This window comes from Candoia aspera, chromosome 14 (genome assembly GCF_035149785.1).
Source record: "Candoia aspera isolate rCanAsp1 chromosome 14, rCanAsp1.hap2, whole genome shotgun sequence".
Classification (NCBI taxonomy): Eukaryota; Metazoa; Chordata; class Lepidosauria; order Squamata; family Boidae; genus Candoia; species Candoia aspera.
Window position 1 is genome coordinate 14,379,478 of NC_086166.1, and position 20,161 is coordinate 14,399,638.

Here is a 20,161-nt window from a genome sequence, read left to right on the forward strand (position 1 = left end):
TAAATGGCAGATAGCATTACTGTGCTGCTTTTCTGATCAAGTAACAAAGTAAATGAAATTATAATGAGGTTAAGCTGTACATTGTTCAACTAAGAACACAACTTAACCTCCTTATGGTTTCATTCATTTAGTTCCTTGATTAGAAAATTAGCATGCTAATGGCATTTGCCATGTAACTAAAAAATGAAAACAAAACCCACAGCAGCTTTATTTAAGAACAGGAACAATGATAAGTTGTTGTTTTACGAGAACACTATATGGTATGACTGATGTCTTCAAAAGAAAAAAAATGTCATTTCTAAGCACTATAAATTATCTCGAAGCCTCTTGAAAATGAAGTGTGGACAAGGTGATGAGACTATTCTAGCTAGGTGTTCTTCAAGAAATGTTCCTCAGATGCTTCTCTGCAGTGCTGAAAAGTCAGGGCTGGGCCATTGGTGGCCTTCTAGATCTTGCTAAACTGCAACTCCCTTTATCCCTGATGACTAGTCCATGCTGAGTGAAGATACTGGGAGTCTGAAATTCAGGTGAATATAGATGCCTGCAACTTCATCTCTGCTTGAAAATTTGCACTCATGTGAAAACGCATGGTTTCTGCAGTCATGTGTAAACAAGCTAGGGTAGGTGGATATGTAAACACAGATTGAGATGTGCATCGAGATCCCTGATAAGCCCTTGAATAGACTTTTAGCATTTTCATTTCATGTTGTATATGGAAAAGGTAATGTTCACTCACCATTTTAGTGTGGGACCAATTAATAGACATGAAGTGCCTATATGATTTCACAAGTCCTTAGGAGTAGACTTAGGAGTATTAATAGTTTGAAAGCATCTCTAGCTAAAAATCTCCCTGCATTTGGGAAGAAAAGATTTAGCAAAACATCCATTTTACCAGGGTGCTATCTTTCTACATACAGAGAGTTTTCAATGCAGCAAAGCCTTTGAAAATGCAAATTTCATCCACATTTTCGGAGCAAGAGCCAGAAGAAATAGAATATACCATATTTCTAAACACATAGAGCTTTAACCTCATCCATGAAAAGCTATCAAGGCTTAAAGATCTAACAGGTCTGCCCTCCTAAATAGCTTTCCATGATTATCTTAGTCAGCAAATAGGTCTGGAAATCTCCATATTGTATTCCAACAAATATAGGCCTCCTGGGGAATAAGAGCCCCCTTTGAATGCTGTCACACAGGTTCTTTCAAAAATCCTCAAAACAGTTAAACTCAAAATAAAAATCATTACCTGGGAAGAAGGTTACCCTTATGTTCCTCTTATCTGCGGTCTTTTCCATTCTCCCTTCCGATGTTAAATTGTTTAGCATCAGAGTAACTTTGTCTCGATATCAAGGTGGACCTACTGGAATGTTTCCCATTCATCATGTTTGACCGTATCTACAAAGAAACCTTGGTCTGTTGCGTTCAATACCTCCTATGGCATTGTGTACAGATAGGCCTCCCCTACTCAACCTTTCTCTCTCTTGGTAAAGCCATTGGTGTTTTTTGTTTTTTTACTGAAACGCGAGGCTGTGAATTGACTTGACACAAATTCAATCTAAGTTACAAAGAAGGGTGGGGGAAAATAGAAGCCTTTCTAGGTTGTTAGCTTTATATCTTATTCTTCCTGCAGTCTCAGCTTTATAAAAGCCTTGCAGATGGAATGCAGCAGAGGTGATGTTGAACTGGCAAGTTATATCAAAAAGCCAAAAGATTGAGCACACGTGATAAAAAAAAATCTTCCTCTTTAACCGTTCTTGTTATTTTGAGGGGGTTCTTAAGTTTGGAGGGGGGAAGGAGAGAGACAATTAGGTTTGTATATTATTTATTACTTCAGTATATATTCTGCCTTTCTAACTCAAGGAAGCTAATGCAAAGCACTAAAAACTTTCCATAAAATGCAAAGCACTAAAAACTGCTTTAAAAAACTGAAATCATTTCCAGTGCAGTTGCTGTTAATGCCTTTCCTGAAAGTGACAAGGAGTGAGTCCCGAAGTTTTTGTGTTCCATAGCTTGGGAGCAACGTGAAAAAAGGATGTCTTTGACCCACACACCCAACAGACGGGCCTCTGAAAACATGGGCATCTTTAAGGAAGCCTCTCCTGCCAACTTTAGTGAGCAGACAGATTCATGCAGAGATGCACCATTATCCCAATACAGTAGTCAGGCCCTAATCTCTTTAGGGCTTTAAAAGCCAAAATGAAGATTCTGAACTCTGCTTAGAAAGCAAACCAGTGGAGGTCTTTCAAGCACTGGCATAATGTCTTCCTGGAAGCATGTACCAGTTAGCAGCCTTGCTGCTACATTTTGCACTGACTGAAACTCCTGGATACATCATGTGGGTAGGCTCCTACAGTAAGCCAAGGTAAAGGTAAAGGTAAAGGTTTCCCTTGACGTAAAGTCCAGTCGTGTCCGACTCTAGGGGGCGGTGCTCATCTCCGTTTCTAAGCCTTGGAGCCGGCGTTGTCATAGACACTTCCGGGTCATGTGGCCAGCATGACGACTCGGAACACCGTTACTTTCCCGCCGAAGCGGTACCTATTGATCTACTCACATTGGCATGTTTTCGAACTGCTAGGTGAGCAGGAGCTGGGACTAGCAACGGGAGCTCACCCCGCCGCGCGGTTTCGAACCGCCGACCTTCCGATCGACAGCTCAGCGGTTTAACCCGCAGCGCCACCGTGTCCCTTCTACAGTAAGCCAACCATGATGTAATTGAAGTATAGGTTTCTGCCTTTCAGACCCAATAGTTAATTCCACGTACTATGTTATGACTTCTTTCTGTTCCATCATGTACTGTAATTAGGTGGCCACTCATCAACATACAGTATCTTTGTCAGGTTATCTAAAACTAAGTATGGAGGAGACAATCTATGATTCCCAGGGAAGCTATCTAACCATCTCTGGGGTGGTTAGTACCCTGAAGATGCTCCTGTAATTTTTTTAAAACTTTTTTTACCATCTATGGATTGAAATATATTATTTAGTTAAGAATATTGTTGTATTGTATTTTAACTTGTATTTATTCTTGTTTTGTTGTAAACTGCCCAGAGCTTCTCTTTGAGTGAGATGGGCAGTGACTAAATTTGAAATATAAATAAATAAAACATTTCAGTAACCTGGAGAGCCAGTTTGGTGTAGTGGCTAAGGTGCTGGGCTAGAAACCAAGAAACCATGCATTCTAGTCCTCCCTTAACCCTAACCCTGAAAGCTGGCTGTGTGCCTTTGGGCCAATCACCTTCTCTAAGCCCACCTCAGAGGGTTATTGTGGGGAAAACAGAAGGCAGGAACATTAGGTATATATGCTGCTTTGACTTGACCAAAAGTAAATGTGGGATAAAAAAAATCACCTTTCATTGGAATTCTTCATAAATGGCCTATGGCCATAGGCATTTCGTTCATAGTAACAAGTAACACTGGGTCTTCAATCCACTGGGGCCATAAATTTGTCTTTCCAATGTGGAAAAACTAAAGTCTTGGCAATGATAATAATATAATAACATCACAGAGAATCAAGTTCTATTGTCCAGCAGTCACTTTCCATGTCATAGGTATGTAGTTCAAAAGAGTGAGTGCATTTGAAAATATTAAGCTTTGTTTCAAAGATTATTATATGTAATTAATTCTCCCTGGGAGATAATAGGTTTAGGACATATAAAAAAAACAAAACACATGTTTTAAGGAAGTGTTATTCTGGTTGCATCTCCACCAATACAATGATTTATTCATTCCTTTTCTGAACAAATGCAATAATGTCCAATAAATCTGAAGTATTATTTTGTTGTTGTATAAACCATAATCCGAGATCTAGTGAAGTTTTTGATATTATAGTTAAAACCTTTCCCCCACAAATGGGGGTTCTCCAGATCCTTATTCCATTTCATCTTCAAAATTCAAAATGAGAGCCAGTTTGGTCTAGCGGTTAAGGCAATGGACTAGAAACCAGGAGGCTGTGAGTTCTTGTCCTGCCTGAGGAATGAAAGCCAGCTGGGTGACCTTGGGACAGTCCCTCCCTCTCAGCCCAAGAGCCAATCAGGCATGGTATGAGAGTTCTAGTCCCGCCTTAGGCCTGAAAGCCGGCTGGGTGACCTTGGGCCAGTCCCTCTCTCTCAGCCCAACTCACCTCACAGGGTTGTTGTTTTGGGGAAAATAGGAGGAGGGAGGGGGAGGAAGGAGTTAGGTATGTTTCCCACCTTGAGTTATTTGTAAAAATATTAAAGGTGGGATAGAAATTTTTTTTAAAAAACTGCTTCTCAGATTGATAACTGATATTATAAAGACTGTGTGCAGTTTGGGCTCAGCCAATTTTAGTATCCTTTCTAATGACATACTGTAGGTGTCTCTGAGGCTACACATAGGAACAAAGTGGTCACTCAGGCCTTCAACCCTATTTTTTGTAGAATATGGCTCCATGTTATGGGACCAATTTTCTTACATCTTTACATTGTGTATCTCCTTCTGTATAAAATGCATCTGGAAGAATATTTGAGGATTTTTCATTCAGTGAACTATCTGAGAAACTTAGAAGAACTTTAGTTAAAGGACACTACATCCTTTAAAACCACAACCATCTATATCATTAATGAAACAAAGCTCCTCTGTGTGTTTGTGTGTGTGTGTGTGTGTGTGTGTGTAATGGGCAGAAGGCACAGGAGGAAGAGCCGCTACCAAGATAACTGTCAGATAAAAGAAATCTGAGTCCAGGGCAGAAATGTAACCCGAGGAAGCATCTCAGACAAGACCCCCCCCCCCCAGCCCCACAGTTCTCATGAAGATAAACTAGAGGAGGGCATTCAGGCTTGCAAGATTCTGTTTCTGTAACCCTGTAATAAAAGTAGTATTAGCATTCATAACTTTGGTTTTCTAGTCTGGTCTCCTTAGAAGGGCTGACAGTATGTGTATGTGTGTGGTGAGTTGAGTTGAGTTGAGTTGAGTTGAGTTGAGTTGAGTTGAGTTGAGTTGAGTTGAGTTGAGTTGAGTTGAGTTGAGTTTACTTACAGGAAAAAGGAAGTGGGCAGGGAGAAAATGCCTCCTTAAAACTGCAATAACTGAAGAAATACACAGTGCAATTCATGAATCTTTGCCATTCCCCTAGAAATAAATCCTGCCAGATTAGTTTCAGCTATAATCCTTTCCAGATTCTTAGGAATGATTTCGCATGAAAAAATTAGACTGAGGGAGAATCTTAAGCAATTGGCTTTATTTACTTATTTCTTTTGTTAGATGCCTCCTTCAGAGCTTGAAGGAGCAAATATAGCATCCCCTCTGTCATTTTTTCCCACAAGAACCCTGTCAGGTAGTCCGGGCTGAGGACTGACTGGCCCAAGGTCTCCCCAGTCTTTGTCCAACACCTTAACTAATAAACATGCTAGTTTAGAATCCTGTCCTTGTGGTTGTAAGCCATGTTTTATGCTAGTGTTGTGTGATTTATTTTGCATTTTGATTTATTTCATAATCTATGCTTAAGAAAACTATAGTCTAATGCAATGTATGAACCCAGTTGACTTGTTTTGTTATAACCTAGTTGGCTACTCTTTGTTCTTCCTCACAAATCTGTATTCTTTATGCTACCTGTCTATGCCACGATGAACATCAAAAGCTTTTCAGAGTGGTAGAACAAACAGATGTGAACAGCTTGGTGTTTGGTCCTCAATAGATTATGCATGACACATCTGGAACAAAATTGTTCTACTTGCTCTCTCCCTGCCCTGGTATTCCTTTAATCACTATGCTTGCACAGTTTTCCAACACACACTTCATAACACTTGTCATGACATGGTCATTGGAGACTCTGTAACATCTGTTTCCGATTTCACTCCTTCCTCTGTGTGTGGGGAGGAAAAAGGCATTATGCTGAAATCAAAGAGGGTTTTGTTTTTTTAAAAAAAAAGAGTGGGAAAAATATTGCATTGTACCCTCCATTTAAAAACGGGACAAAAATATTGCTAATAGTTCTGGAAATTCTGTCCGAACTTTATGACAGCTATAGGCCATTCACTTGTATTGGTTTGTTTTCCAAGTTAGGAGAAATCGTACAAGCCTATATTTTCCAGACCTTGGCACTATGGGATGGGAATGCTCTTCCTATAAAGCTGGGAATTTTAACATTTCCATATGCTATGTTAAATTTGCTTCTGAAAGTGCAGTTTGTGCTGAAAGTGGGTTGTTGTCAATAACTGACTTCATCGTAAAAGTGCTTAGATACAGTCAAGAGTCAGCAATTTTCCTACGTGTAGACTGCTTGCTTTTGGTTTAGCACAAGATAGAAAAATGAACCATGTTCCCATGATATGGGAATACCCTATAGTTTGGCATCATCTACTATATCAAGCTAGCCATTGTGGTTTCCAAACCATGGTTTATGGTTTAGCAGAATATATGTCACCCTACAATTGTGATTTGTTCAACCATGATGAATCCGACTGTGGCTTAGAGTAAAACGCAAACTTGGCTGTACCATCTCCGTATCTTCCTTGTTTGGAACATTCATTTCCAGCAGTGAGCACAAGAAAACTTTTGATAAAGGCTGGTAGGATTTGGAGCAGAATACCACTAATCCTTTTCCATGTTCATGAGACCGTAAGGAGATTTGCAAGTGACGAAAATTAGGTTTCTACCCATCAGAACTTCATTAACCAAATTGCATTTCAGAAGCTCATAATACCCCAATCTTTCTAAAAATGGAACAACTTTTGCAAATTATGTAAGATGATAATGTTCTTTCTCTTAAGTTTCCCTTCCTGCTAATCAGCACCGTTGCAAAGAACAGGGACTGAATGTAAAACTTCCTTCTAATGGTATGGACATCCGCTACAATGATATCCTGGCAACATACTTCTTGTCTCTCAAGCTTTGTCTTTATCAACCTAAAGTAGATCTGATAAAAACTCTGCAAACACAATATTGCCTTGTCTAGGTAGAAAAAAATCAGTTTTTTGTTGTTATTGTTGTTGTTTTTCATTTTCCTGCCAGTTCTCATTCAGTTGGATGACAGAGAATTTACTTTCAGAGAAATACTCATGAGTGGGAAGATGCTGAAGCTGCCACAGCTTTCAGCTTCAACAAAACCATTAAGGATGCTTCTGAACCCTCCCAAAGCTTACCAACTCCTGTTCCCAGGAGAGTTGTGAAATATCTCACTTTCCAATTAAAATAAATAATTTGTTCTGTAGTTCCTTTCCGTACATGGAACATCATTTGGAAGTGGAGAACTAGTAGCCCTTCAGATGTTTTGGTCTCTAATCCTTCTCAGCCACAGAAAGCAAATGCTTGGTCAGAGATGGCGGAATTAGTTGTCCAACACAAATGGGAATAGTAGGTTCCTCAGTTCTGATCTAATTCATCAGATTATATGGGGATTTTCCCCCCTTTTATTTTGTTCCCAGCATCTACTGTTCAGTGATAGATTTACACATTCTTCTTCTCCATTACTACTAGGGATATTCAGATCAGCTGTTTCAGTTTTCCTTGTGTCATAAACTGGTCCCATTAAATTTCCACATTGTTCTGAGAGATTATTAAAAAGAAACCTGCAAGAAATGTTTATGGTTTTTTATGCAATTTTATAAATTACATTTTTGCATGCAACCTCTAATATAAATATAAATATAATATAAACTACAAATACAAGTATAGATACTTAAAGCACTTATGAACTTATTTCTCTAATAGGCATATTTTCTGAACAAAGTTTACCAATTTACACACCTTTGGATAGATGGAGGATGTTTGGACTCTAAGCTAGAGAAGGTTATAACCTGAAGGACAGTTGGGTTCTCACTTGAGCAATAGTCTGACAACGGTAAATAAAATCAGTTCACTGAAAGAGGATTGGACAGGGCTCTGGCTAGAGCTCCTTTGGGAGACCACCAGGGCTAAGAAGTCCCCAAAACATTCCAGAAGAAGGCAATGGCAACCACTGTTTGCTATCCATGAGAACTACACGGATGAGTCTGTAAACTCACCAGGAGTTAAGATGAGCTCCAAGAAAATTTGCTCTTAATAACCAACTTAAAACTGGACTGAGATATTAATAAGTAACCACTGCAATGGAAGAAGAAGAAATCATTAGATTAGAAAAGTAAAAATGTATAACTTGAATTTGTGGAAAACTTGATAAAAATGCATGCATTGATTATATCCCAGTTTGTTGGGCCCAACACAGAGGTTCTTGTCTCTCCTGGTTTCCACCTCTTTGGACTGAAAGCCAACTTAACATTGCCATGTTTTATTGCTGCAAACTTTAGAGGAATCCTCTAGATTCATGTGTAGATCATCTGAATCTTTAAATTTGCCTGGAGTCTTGTGAATATAGAAATATATAAATGGTGTGATAAATAAATGCATGGGAGGTGTGGGAGGGAAAAACAGCTTCTAATAACTCCAAACAGCATCACTATTGTTTAGGAATACTGAGACAGTCGAGTCCCCCATCTTCTGATTTATAGCCTTGCCTGATATTGTGGTTTGAGAGGACTATGGTAGTGTCTGATCTTTTACTGTTTCAGACCAGGATATACATTTCCCACTATCATTTTGGATGATATTGTTTGTGTTGTTTAATCTGGTAGGTGATCTGAAAGGAAGTTTGTCCCCTGAGAGATGCCCTAGAGATATTTTAAAGGAAAAACATTGATAAAGAAAATGGATTAATATAATATATTTTTAATATAATGGCAATAATGGTACTGCTCTCGTGTAGGTGTCCGTCATTCCTCCTTAACCGAAGATGTAAGGGAGTGAACAATTTTTGCTAGAAGATTCGGAGATATGGAGTCTCTGATGGATTTTCTCTCTGGGATGCCCAATTCCAATTATCACTAATTCCATCCCCTCTGCCAAGCATGGATTTATTCCTTTAAACTGATCTTTTTGGCTCAGTGATCCAGCCTGGACCAGCGTTAGCCTCCAAATCTCTGCTGTATTCTGTGTATCGGTATCCAGTCTGCCTACCAACTCCCTGAAGATAAAATTTGCTAAGTGAACTTGACAGATTCCAGCCTTCCTCCATATGGCAGGGACTGGGCTCATGCTTTGGAGAGTACTTGGGATTCAAAGCCAGCCCTTGCCTTATTAAAATGGCAGTGGTTACATCCAAGTCAGATTTGCAGATCTTGTTTAATTCTTTTGACCTTTGTCTGGTACCTAGCCTCTCCTGCTTCCTTCACTTTTCCTGCTGTATATCCTCCTCTGCTTCACCTTCCTTCTCCTCCAGTCTCTTCTTCCTAAGGAACACGAGCTACAATATTCTCAGTGATGACACCCTCCCTTTCAACAAGTTAGAGAATGGGATGTTGCTGTTATCGGGAAAATTAGAAAAATAGATTTGAGTATATGAAGAGATAAACAAGTAATGCCTTCTGAGGATTCTTGGCTTAAGAATGCAGGAAAGCAGGGGTGTTAAGAAGAATACATTTATGTCTCTGCCTAACTCCTGTTAGCCTTTATAGGCTAACTGGCTGCTTACCCCTTTGTTTGTGGTTATCTATGATTGAATTTATCAGTGTTTGCTTCCCCAGTTTTTGAAAATGTCAACAATATCTCAATACTCAATTGTTATGGATCAGGTCTGTTGGTTTGTAAGCTCTGTATGAGTAGGAGTAAAAACCAAACTGGTACCAATGGATCATAAGGGTGGGCAAAATTATTATGGCCAGGATCCATACTTTAGAAGGAGGACAGACGTCTGTAGAGAGGACCTTGGAAATGCATGCCAGAAGTATTATCTAGGCGAAAGGGGCTGAAACACTTTTTAAGTCTTGAGAAGCAAGATAACATTCAAAAGCAGCTCAGATTCACCAGAGTATAAGAAGAAAGAGGAGGCACAGCACAATCAGACTTGCAAGATTCTGTCTCAATAAAAATAATGTTAGCCTTCCTGTAGAGTTGATTTCCTGGTCTGGTCTATATAGTGGAGCTGACAATGTCCCACACTGGGCAAAGGGTTCATACAGAGAGGATGGGACCTTTCATATTCAAGGGATTTTCTGTTTCTTTCCCAATTGTGCATGAAAATACTGCCCCCCCCCAAATATTAAGGGTTTTCAGAACACTTCCACTGTATTTTCCGTCTAAGAATGGCAAGAAATAATCCCGTAAATTTTAGCAACTGCTCCAACAAAATTCAAAGTCCAGATGGAGGGTGCATTGATTCCCAGAATTGTTAGATAGTTTATTCCACATCTTGTTCAGTGATTGAAAAGCAAACTCAAAAGAATCCCTTCAGTTCTTTGCTACAAAATGATGAAAAAGATTGGAGTGGATATTGTCTGATTGTTAACACAGAGATGGCTGAGCAAGGTTGGTTCTTGATACTGACTACAGCATAAGGGACAAATCTCTGGTTTGTGAATGGTCACATATCAAAGATAGAATTTACAGAATAATCCAATTACATTCAGAAAGGGAATACTTTAAATTGTGTCACTTTGCACATTCTGTTCTCGGCTTCCGAGGGAGAGATGTTGTCATGAGTGAGGATGGCGAGCAGGGGGCTCCCATCCAGACTGTCAAGCGCATGCTGAGGAATTGGTCAGCCATTCAAAGAGACACAGATCGGGACCGCCTTAACCCTTGGGGTTTATATGGCTGGGTTTTTCCCACGCTTCTTCAGTTTGTTAGGATTCCTGTTAAGTACTAGCAATAAATATTAGAGAGCAGTTCCTTGTCTCAGCGTGTTTCCTGGTTGTTAGGACAGATGTGTCCTGTTCAGACTAAGAGGTGGCCAGACAGCTTTATTATCAAAACCACTCTTTATTAATACAACTATTTACAATAACAAGTCCTTGTAATCAAGCGGTAGGCTGGTTCTGATCAAGACCACCTGGGCAACGGTGGAAGAACTGGCAAGGTTGCAGGAGGAGACTGTGGCAAAACAGCTAGGCAGGATTCGCTGACCGGAGCTGTGGAACTGGAAGAAGCTAGGGCACGTGGCAAAACTGGAACTGGAGACAAGAGTCCGCGATCTGAAACACCACCTAAATTAGGCTGGCACCTGGAAGCTAGGCGAGACTGAACTGGAACCACTGGGCAAGGCTTGGCTCTGGAGGCAGGACTGGACTGAACTAGGCAACTCAGGATGGACTGGGTACCCTGGGCTGAAGACTCAGGACAAGGCTGATAACTCGAAACAAGGCTGGACTTGTCTGGAGACTCCGGGCTAGGCTGGAAGCTTGGCACACAGCTAGCCTGGACTGGAGGTTCTTGACTAGGCAGAGAGCTGAAAACATGACTGGACTGGACTGCAGGTTCTGGACAAGGCTGAGAACCCAGAGTGTAACAAGATAAGTCTGAAGTCCCTGGACAGTGCTGGGTGACCAAAGCACAGCTAGACTGGACTGGAGATCCTGAGCAAGACTGGAACTTAGAAGCATGAAGAAACTGGACTGGAGACTCTGAATAAGGCAGGGAGCTGGAAGCATGGTAAAACTGGACTGGAGATCCTGGGCAAGGCTGGAAGCTTGAAGCAAGGCTGGAAGGGTCCCTGGAATGTGCAGAATGGCAGCGGCGAGGTCTCAAGGGGGACACGAGGCTGAGGTTGCTGGATTCGACAGGGAGAAGATCCTCTGTGGCAGCAGGTGCAGGATACAGGTCCTCTACAATAGGAAATGCAGGCACTGATTCCCCTCTGGCTACAGATGAAGTTTCCGATGCAGGTAAGGACTCTTCCCCTGGGGCTGAGAGCTTGAAGTGTTGGTTGTCTCCAGCAGCTTGCTCTTTGTGCATCTGCCTTTTATGCCAATCCCTTGCGTGCCTATTCCTTTCTGCAGCCAATCGGGCTGCCTTCTCCTTTGTGTGCTTTTCTGCACATCTTTCCCACATGCTGATTGGAGGATTCAAATCCTCCTCCAAAGACTGACCAACCAGCGTCTGTGAATTCTCCCATGCTGCTGAGTCATTTCTGAGTTTTGCTTTCCTGGTTTCTGCCTGGTAAGTTTCTGTTTCCCCCTCTGACTCAGAAAGAGTTTCATTTTCTGAGTCAGAGGCTGACTGGAACTTCACAAGATGTTCTTGTGGGACTAAATCCTCTGTGAAAGCCTTTTGAAAGCTAGACTTAGGGATGAGTAATTCTGAGTTGTGTGTGAGACAGAGACAGTGGAAAGGGACAGATTTTTCATTTTAATAACTTCAAGTTCTGTTTTGTCCCATTTCCAAATGGGTTTACCTGTTGGCCCACTCAAAAGAACGCATGTGCACACTTTGATATATACTGTCCTGATGTGTACTATTTTTCTAGTCTTTCTCACTTTCTGAAATGATTTCTTTTTGTCATAACATGAAGTTTTGCTTTCCCTTAATATGGACATCTTTGTCTGCACTTCTTAAGATGTGACTGACATCCCAAACATGAAAAACAAGGTTGGATGCCAGTATGCTTTGTATTTTTGGATTCTCTTATCTGAGAGAGAGACATTAGATGTGTTCTCACAAAAATTCCAGTTGGATGGATTCCGATTAGTTTTTTGTTTGCTTGTCTGGGTGAGGTTTTTTCTTCTGTTCTTTAAAATGATATGGAAGTTATTTTTATTGCCTTCTTCTGGGACTTTTTTGTTTTGTTTTTTAATTTCCCAGTCTAGTCTCAGCCTGGTATTTCTGGGTGGACTCACATCTTACCTGCTTAGCTTCTGTGAGATTAGGAAGGTCACTTTAGCTGCTGCCACCTGCAGAAGACATGTCCAGTGTAGGGGATAATATATTCAATTTATCTTACAGACTTGGTGTAAAGAGTAAAATAAGATGCATATGTATTTACAAATGTAGAGCTAGCTCTTAAAGAGCATATCTATTTTGCATTATCTTAGGTTCCCTGGATGGTTTAAACATTCTAAACATGCTTTCCTTTGATGTGGGTCTGAGGTGCTTAGCTTGCCCTTGTAAGAAATGACTGCACTCTCAGCTTCACCTTTAATTGATTTAATTTCTATCCAGTTACTGAATTGAATGGGAAGAGGCATCTGTTCTGATGAAGGAATTTTCTGTCAGAAATTTGCAGGCAGGTTTGTGACATGGGAGGATCAGATTTTGGCTTCTGAAGGAAAGAATTGGTGCCTTTCCTAAACCATTCTTCATGTAACACAAAGCAGGCAAAAGGTTTCTGGCTTCTTGGTTTTATCCAAAACAAGCAACAATGTTCTAGGAATATTACTATGGAAAACTGAGGCATCTGTAGGATTCATTTTCTTCATCAGAAGAATATCAATATTAATTCAGAATATATTCAAGTAGAACAGAAAGTGAAATGTCCAGATTTGGAATTTGTAGCTCTTAAAAAGTTTGAATCTGAATCTCTGAATTTGCCACTGAGTTTACAGGATGAATTAGGGTGTATGTGTGTGTGTGTGTGTGTGTGTGTGTGAGTGTGTGTGTGTGTGTGAGAGAGAGAGAGAGAGAATTCATTATTTGATAGACTTCATGTCTTTAACCACTGTGTAGCAGGCAGGTCCAATGCAAGTCCTCTTCATGCTGAGAATAATTTTGAGAATTTTAGTTAGCTTGATTTATTTTAATAATAGGAAGTCAGTTCACCATCACTTCAAAAATGATATGGAAATTAAATAAAGCTGAGATTTTATTTTTAAACTACATGTGTTAAAATGGGATTTGGGGGCCCATCTCTGTTTAAAAGTAATACTGAAATCAAGATCAACTTGATTTCAAATTGAGATCTGGAGCAATATTGAGTCAAGATTATATATTGGTAGTTTGCTTGCAGCATTGAAGGAGTGGTTTTCCAATGCCATTTTTGGGGGGGATTTGTGTTGGTTTTACAGCCTACAGTTTAGCCTACAGCCTGGAATTCCCTGATGTCCTCGACCAAAGAGATTTAGGGTAGGGCGACATACAAGTTTTATTATTATTATTATTATTATTATTATTATTATTATTATTGACATAGTAACCCTTATTAATAATAACAATGATAGTAATAATTAACCCTAACCCAGAGGCATCCCCAGGTGAGGTCAAGAAAGGGGCAAATGATGAGACAAGCTCCACTCCTTTTGTATGTGTGCTGTAACATGGCACGCGTGTACAAAAGTGGTCAAACTGCCACTGCAATGGCTTGATGCTGCTTTCGTCATTCTGATGTCTGATGATTAAAATAATGAAGCAGAGAAGAAAGATACACAAATGAACCCTCTGCCCTTGATCTGCAGCCTCTCCCATCTGCTTCACACATCCATCCACTCATACAGTATCCCTTTTCAGCACCTGGAGCAAAGTTTTTGACATAGTAAACAGAAGGAGATGACAAGACTGATTGCCAAGTATTCTGTCTTAGTGGGTTGCTGACCAAGGACTTATTACACCTCTACCAGTTTGTTTACAAATCAAATTATGGCTGTATTCACACAGCACATTTAAACAAGTCATCGCATTAACCCATTCTTCTGAGTCTGTACCTTCAGTGAAACATAAACAACCCAAACACCTTGGGTTCATTCAACACACTAGATCACATACACACAGAGACACACATACAAACCTCTCACCAGGGTTAAACTTAGCCAAAGTTAGCGTGTTGTGTGTATGCAGCTCTAGATTTGTAACTGGTTAACCATGTTATATTGTGATTTTTTAACCTTTACCTATAAGGGTACGGGTCCAGGTTACCTGAGTGAATCCCATGTTTGAATCCCAGACACTCACTGAAGAGATTCCCCTAACTTTGCTGGTCATCTCATGATGACTTGGGATCAAGCCTCCTCTGTTCAAGTGTTCTCTGGACAAGGAGGAAGGGCATCCCAATCATCTGGACAGGGGTGCAAGGTCATGTATGCTTCAGATATATGGCTTGGGCAGTTTTTTAGTTTACCCCTGCATTGAAAGGGTTTATTTTAAGAAGATAGCAAGTGAGTAATTTCTTTGTACAGAGATATACTGTATTGTAGATAATTCTGGAGGCATAGCTGGCTTCCTACATGTCTATTTTTGAATACTTTTCACCAGCACGTGTCCAAATGGAGCCTACACACTATCCTAATATATATCACATACATACCTCCTACCTCATAATAATTTAGCATACAAATTGTCCCAACTCCACTGACTCTCTAGAAGACTCAGCAGCTATAATTAGGGTCACATATCCCCCAAGTTACAGTTTAACTATGGTTTCATAAGTAACTCCCCTTTGGCTAACTGGTGTAGAAACCACAATGGCTAGGCTGAACTGTGGGTTGAAATGAGCCTTTTCTCTCTAAGTATACATTGAACTGAGTCACCAGTTAATACCCTGCAACATTTGGAGAGATCTGGTAAGTTAACTCAGCTTCAGTTTGCAAGTTAATCCATAAAGGTATGTAATCAAGTCATTCATCTAGCAATTCCAAAGGATGATATATAGTAAAGTAGGAAGATGTCTACAGTTGGTAGAAATAGTTGGTGACAGCCATTATGGAACAATGAAAAAAAAATGGATCAGGCATTGGTGTCTATATTTAATATCAGACCTATGCTGGTCACATATTCTAAAATCAAATCTGTAATATGTTCTAGCTGGTTGGGGAACTATTGGCTTAACAACTCATTGGCTTGTTGGGAGTATAAGAGAAAATCTGAATTTCTAGCTTCAACTGCCTTCCTGATTCTTGGATGGAAAGTGGGATTACAAAGACAAAAATTAAATGAATATATTGGCCAGTGAACCAGAATCTGGGATGAATTTCATAGACTATGAGAAAACAAGCATGAAATGTTTACCTGCCGACCTTGTGTACAATCTGTGATTGGGGGAGACAAAGTGTGGTTTTGTACATCTCCCCTGGTATTGTGTAGTAAAAGAAAAGATCTAAAAAGAGGAGAGCATGGCGGCATTTTGGCATGAAAGCAAAAGTTTCATAAAGCTGAGGATCCACCCTGCTGTTCTTTAGAACAAATCCAGGTCCCACCTGCAACAAAGCAAAATGTTATCTCAAGCCTGTGACAGAATAGGTTTAAGAGCAGAAAAAGGTTAATTATTCTATCACAAAAAATTAATACCATGTTTATGGTAAAGGTAAAGGGTAAAGGTTTCCCTTGACGTAAAGTCCAGTCGTGTCCGACTCTAGGGGGCGGTGCTCATCTCCGTTTCAAAGCCTTGGAGCCGGCGTTGTCCATAGGACACTTCCGGGTCATGTGGCCAGCATGACTCACGGAACGCCGTTACCTTCCCGCCGAAGCGGTACCAATTAATCTACTCACATTTGCATGTTTTCGAACTGCTTGGTGTGCAGAAGCTGGGACGAGCAACGGGAGCTCACCCCGCCGCGCGGTTTCGAACCGCCGACCTTCCGATCGACAGCTCAGCGGTTTAACCCGCAGCGCCACCGCGTCCCCATGATGTTTATGGTATTAATACCAAAATTCCCCTGCATTTTGTTCTCCCATTTTCAATCTGGTGACAGGAATATCAATTCTGGAGAAATCCCTCACTGGAATGTGATTGTGTCACACTTGCCTAATTACACAGCGCTCAAAGGGTATGAATGAATGACCCATCTTCCATAGGGCAGATAGTATCTGCAGCCATACTGGGCGCCACATGTCCACTGAGCTCCAAGGGGAAATCTTCAGAGACAATCCCATTCATGGGGTTTCACTGTATAGAAAGTTTCAGCAGCCAGGAAGAGTTGGGGGTGGTGGAAGGATGAGTCAAAATGGCAACAGCAATAGCTTACAGCATGGGAGAACATGCTTGAATTGTCCTCTAAATTGATTCATAAGTACTGTATCAGATTTGATTCAGCAAGCTTTTCCTTCAAATCCAATTGTCAAACTGAAACCTTGCACTGAGGACTTTGTGGGAACAGCTTCAGAATGAAGGAAAGATGAGAAAGCAAAAACAATATCAGCAGTAGCCTCTCCAGAATTTCCAGTAAGACCCTCCAAATGCCACCAAGAGAAATCTAAAAGAATTTCTCAAGCACCCTGAGAACGAGGTAAAAAAAGGGAGAGTTACTTTGCAGAAGAGAAAAGTATCAGAGAAATGCATCTCAGCACAGCATTTTGATACGTATATTGATGATACAGACATTATAATAGTATAATTCACCATTTGAATTGTCTACCTCAGGCATAATTGGCCGCATCTGCTTGTGAGTGGGTGATGCCGTGTGCCTGTGTACACATATGCGCACACAATTGTGCTGCCCAGGTGGAGGGGGCTGTAGGCAAGATGCCACTGAAACCTCATCACATCATGCCTTAATTCCTGGGTCTTGCTTTCTTTTTAGTGGCTGTGATTGTACATCCTGGGGTATTAAGAGTTGGCAGGTGTGAAACAGCTAATGAGCAGCACCGAGAAATCAGTTTCCCTTCCCTTCTAGCAGGGTAAAGCCTGCTGAAATTCCTCCATTATCAGCAAATGTTTTCTTTTATGCCTTTCTGATGAGCTGCAGCTTCATGAGGGGGTAGGCTAGCCTTTGACGTGTCAGATTCCGGCGGTAATAAATAAGGCACATGGCAAGGCTGCTTAATTAAAGCTGCTGGGATGCCGAAATAAGGAATGGGGAAACGGTAAGGAATGGTCAACCTGGACTGAATCATAAGCCCTTGCTCAGCACTCTTCCAACAGCGATTGATTGTCTAATTCCCTTTTACATCTTCATTTGCATTGTGTGCTAATATCTCCAGGCAGTGATATTATGTGCCACCAGATGGGATCTCGCTCTTAATGTAGGTTAATGTGGTAATGGGAAGGGGAAAAAAAAGTGACTTTGTTTTTAAACAGGCCACCAGGCTTTCTGGTCGATGATAAAACCAACTGTGTTTGCTATTTGAACTGGAAGATAGTTAGGGATGTCTTACTTTTTCTCACAGTGGTTTATCAGCCTCCTTTTTTTAGAAGGGAGTTGTTGTTGTGGCCCACATGGAAATAAAGTCAGCTGTTCTTCCAATCTCATGAAGCCCTACCAACTCTTTCTCCCCATATTTTAAGTATCAATTGAATGGACAGCTAGTGTAGTGGTTAAGGAGCTGGACTAACTGTGGAGATCCAGGCTGATGTCCACCCTCAGCCATGAAAATTTACTGGGTGAATTTGGGACCGGCATTCTCTCTTGGTTCAACCAACTGCACAGGTTTGGGGATAAATTGAGTGAAAGATTCCCCTTGATAGTCATCAGGAGCTCTTGAGAAAAAGGCGATATATAAATCAAATGAATAATAATAGCTTGATAATTTTAGGCTTCCTATCACAGTTTTCCTTTCCCAATAACTGCTGCCAAAGCTTTGATCCTTGTAGATATTCTACCAATTCCTAGTTACAGCCATATACAATTGGTAAAGAAATTGGTGGAATCCTTTCAACTGATACTTATAGGAAAATGTAACTATCAATAACTACTAGCAGTATCTAATCCTTAGTATCAGAGGCAGAATGCTTCTCAGTGCAAGTTGTTGGAGATTACAAGCTGGAGGATTTTGTGGTTGTATTTGTAGGCTAAATGGTGGCTTCTTGTTACCGTCAGATTGTCCCAGTACTGGACCAGATCTGTGTTTGGTCTGATCCAGCCCAGCTTTTTCTTATGTTCTTAGACTAGAATTAATCTTACCCAGCCACATTTTAATCTGGCCATGAGGTCATGCATTTTCATCATGCATGGAAAAGGCAATCAGTAGAATAGGTTTGTGGTGGTATATATTGCACATCCAAATTGCTTAATACAGACATCAGATGATTAAGTAAAAATGAAGCCTTCATATACTCACCCCCTGGCAGTGAGGAGAGCAGGTTTTCTGAATATGCCTTTTTTAAAAAAAATAATGCTAATATGATTAAATTTAACTTGACACGAGCGATGTGCCATAAAATGCAATTGTGATATTTAAAAAAAGACCATTTTTCCTGATTGCATACCTACAAGCAATCAATTTCTACATAGGGTGGCAATATCTATTCAGAATTCTGTTTCCCGCCCCCCCCCCCAGCCAAGAAGTTCTTGCATACAAAAGCAGAGTTTCTCCATTCACCATCCTGCCTGTTCAGCAAATGTAAAGCAAATTAGAATAAGTTAAAAACCTTTTCAGCGGAAGAGCATTTCCGAACTCGTTGCTGAGATTTTTTCAGTGGATCATGAGAAAGGCAGACAAGTGTTTATGGTGAATAGGAAGGAGATGGGGAAAATGGTCAGCGGATGTCTAACCCACCAGCAGTGTGAGTGTGTGTGTGTGTGTTGTATGTAAATGTACAAAGCACCTACTTTTTTTCCCTAGGTGCTATTCATGGATAATCTTTTCCCTCTGGTATCCCATTCAAATAGGTACAGCATAAGAAGAAAAGATGAAGCTGGCAAACACATACCACTTTTTAAAGTGATGTGTTTACAGTATGTCAGAATAGGTTGCATCCACATTCCTCAATTGCCTAATCCTAAAATTTAATTCTTAAATAAAGCCTCTTAAAAAAAAAGTCTAAACCTCTTTGAAGTATAACAGATATTATTATTATTATTATTATTATTATTATTATTATTATTATTCCACAGCTTGATACAGCCTAGTGAAGACCTTATTGCCCCGCACTGTACCTAGCTCATGGGAATAGATCTAAGCACTGCACAATGAATGGATAGTCTTTTTATAACAGCTCTTTTTGAGTTCTTCAAATGCCCACACATGCAGATACACATATGTGCGTACCCCTCTCTTATTCTAAATCTCCTCCCTCCCTCCAATCCAGATATTCACAACTGGATGGAATTGGTTTTTCTGTTCGTCTAAGACTTGGGAAACCCAGGGAACCATGGTAGAAATATGCCAACACTTTACTGCAAGAATTAGGTAATTTTTATACAGATGCAGTACCGGCTAGCAGACCATTGAAGGCTCAGTGAAATTCAGGTCCAAACATGTTTTCCAATCCTGATTTCCTCAAGCAAGTGTGCCCAGAAGCAGTGGCATCTGGAGGGGAAGGCCAAAAACGGCAGAGGAAGGGAAGTGGCATTGTGATGCTGCTTTTATACGTGTGTCGCAGTACCATTTTCACCATCCTGCCTTTTTTGACCTCCCTGTTTTTCAGTCATGGTACCTCTACTCTGAAAGGACCTCTCTCCAAAAGCTATGTTAGTCCCTTAGTAATGGCTTTCTGGAAGACAGTGAAGAATGGACTGTTTTGGAAGACCCTGGGGTAATGATTCTGTGTTGCTTGGAATCAGATTCTATGGCTTAATTTATTGATTTGTGG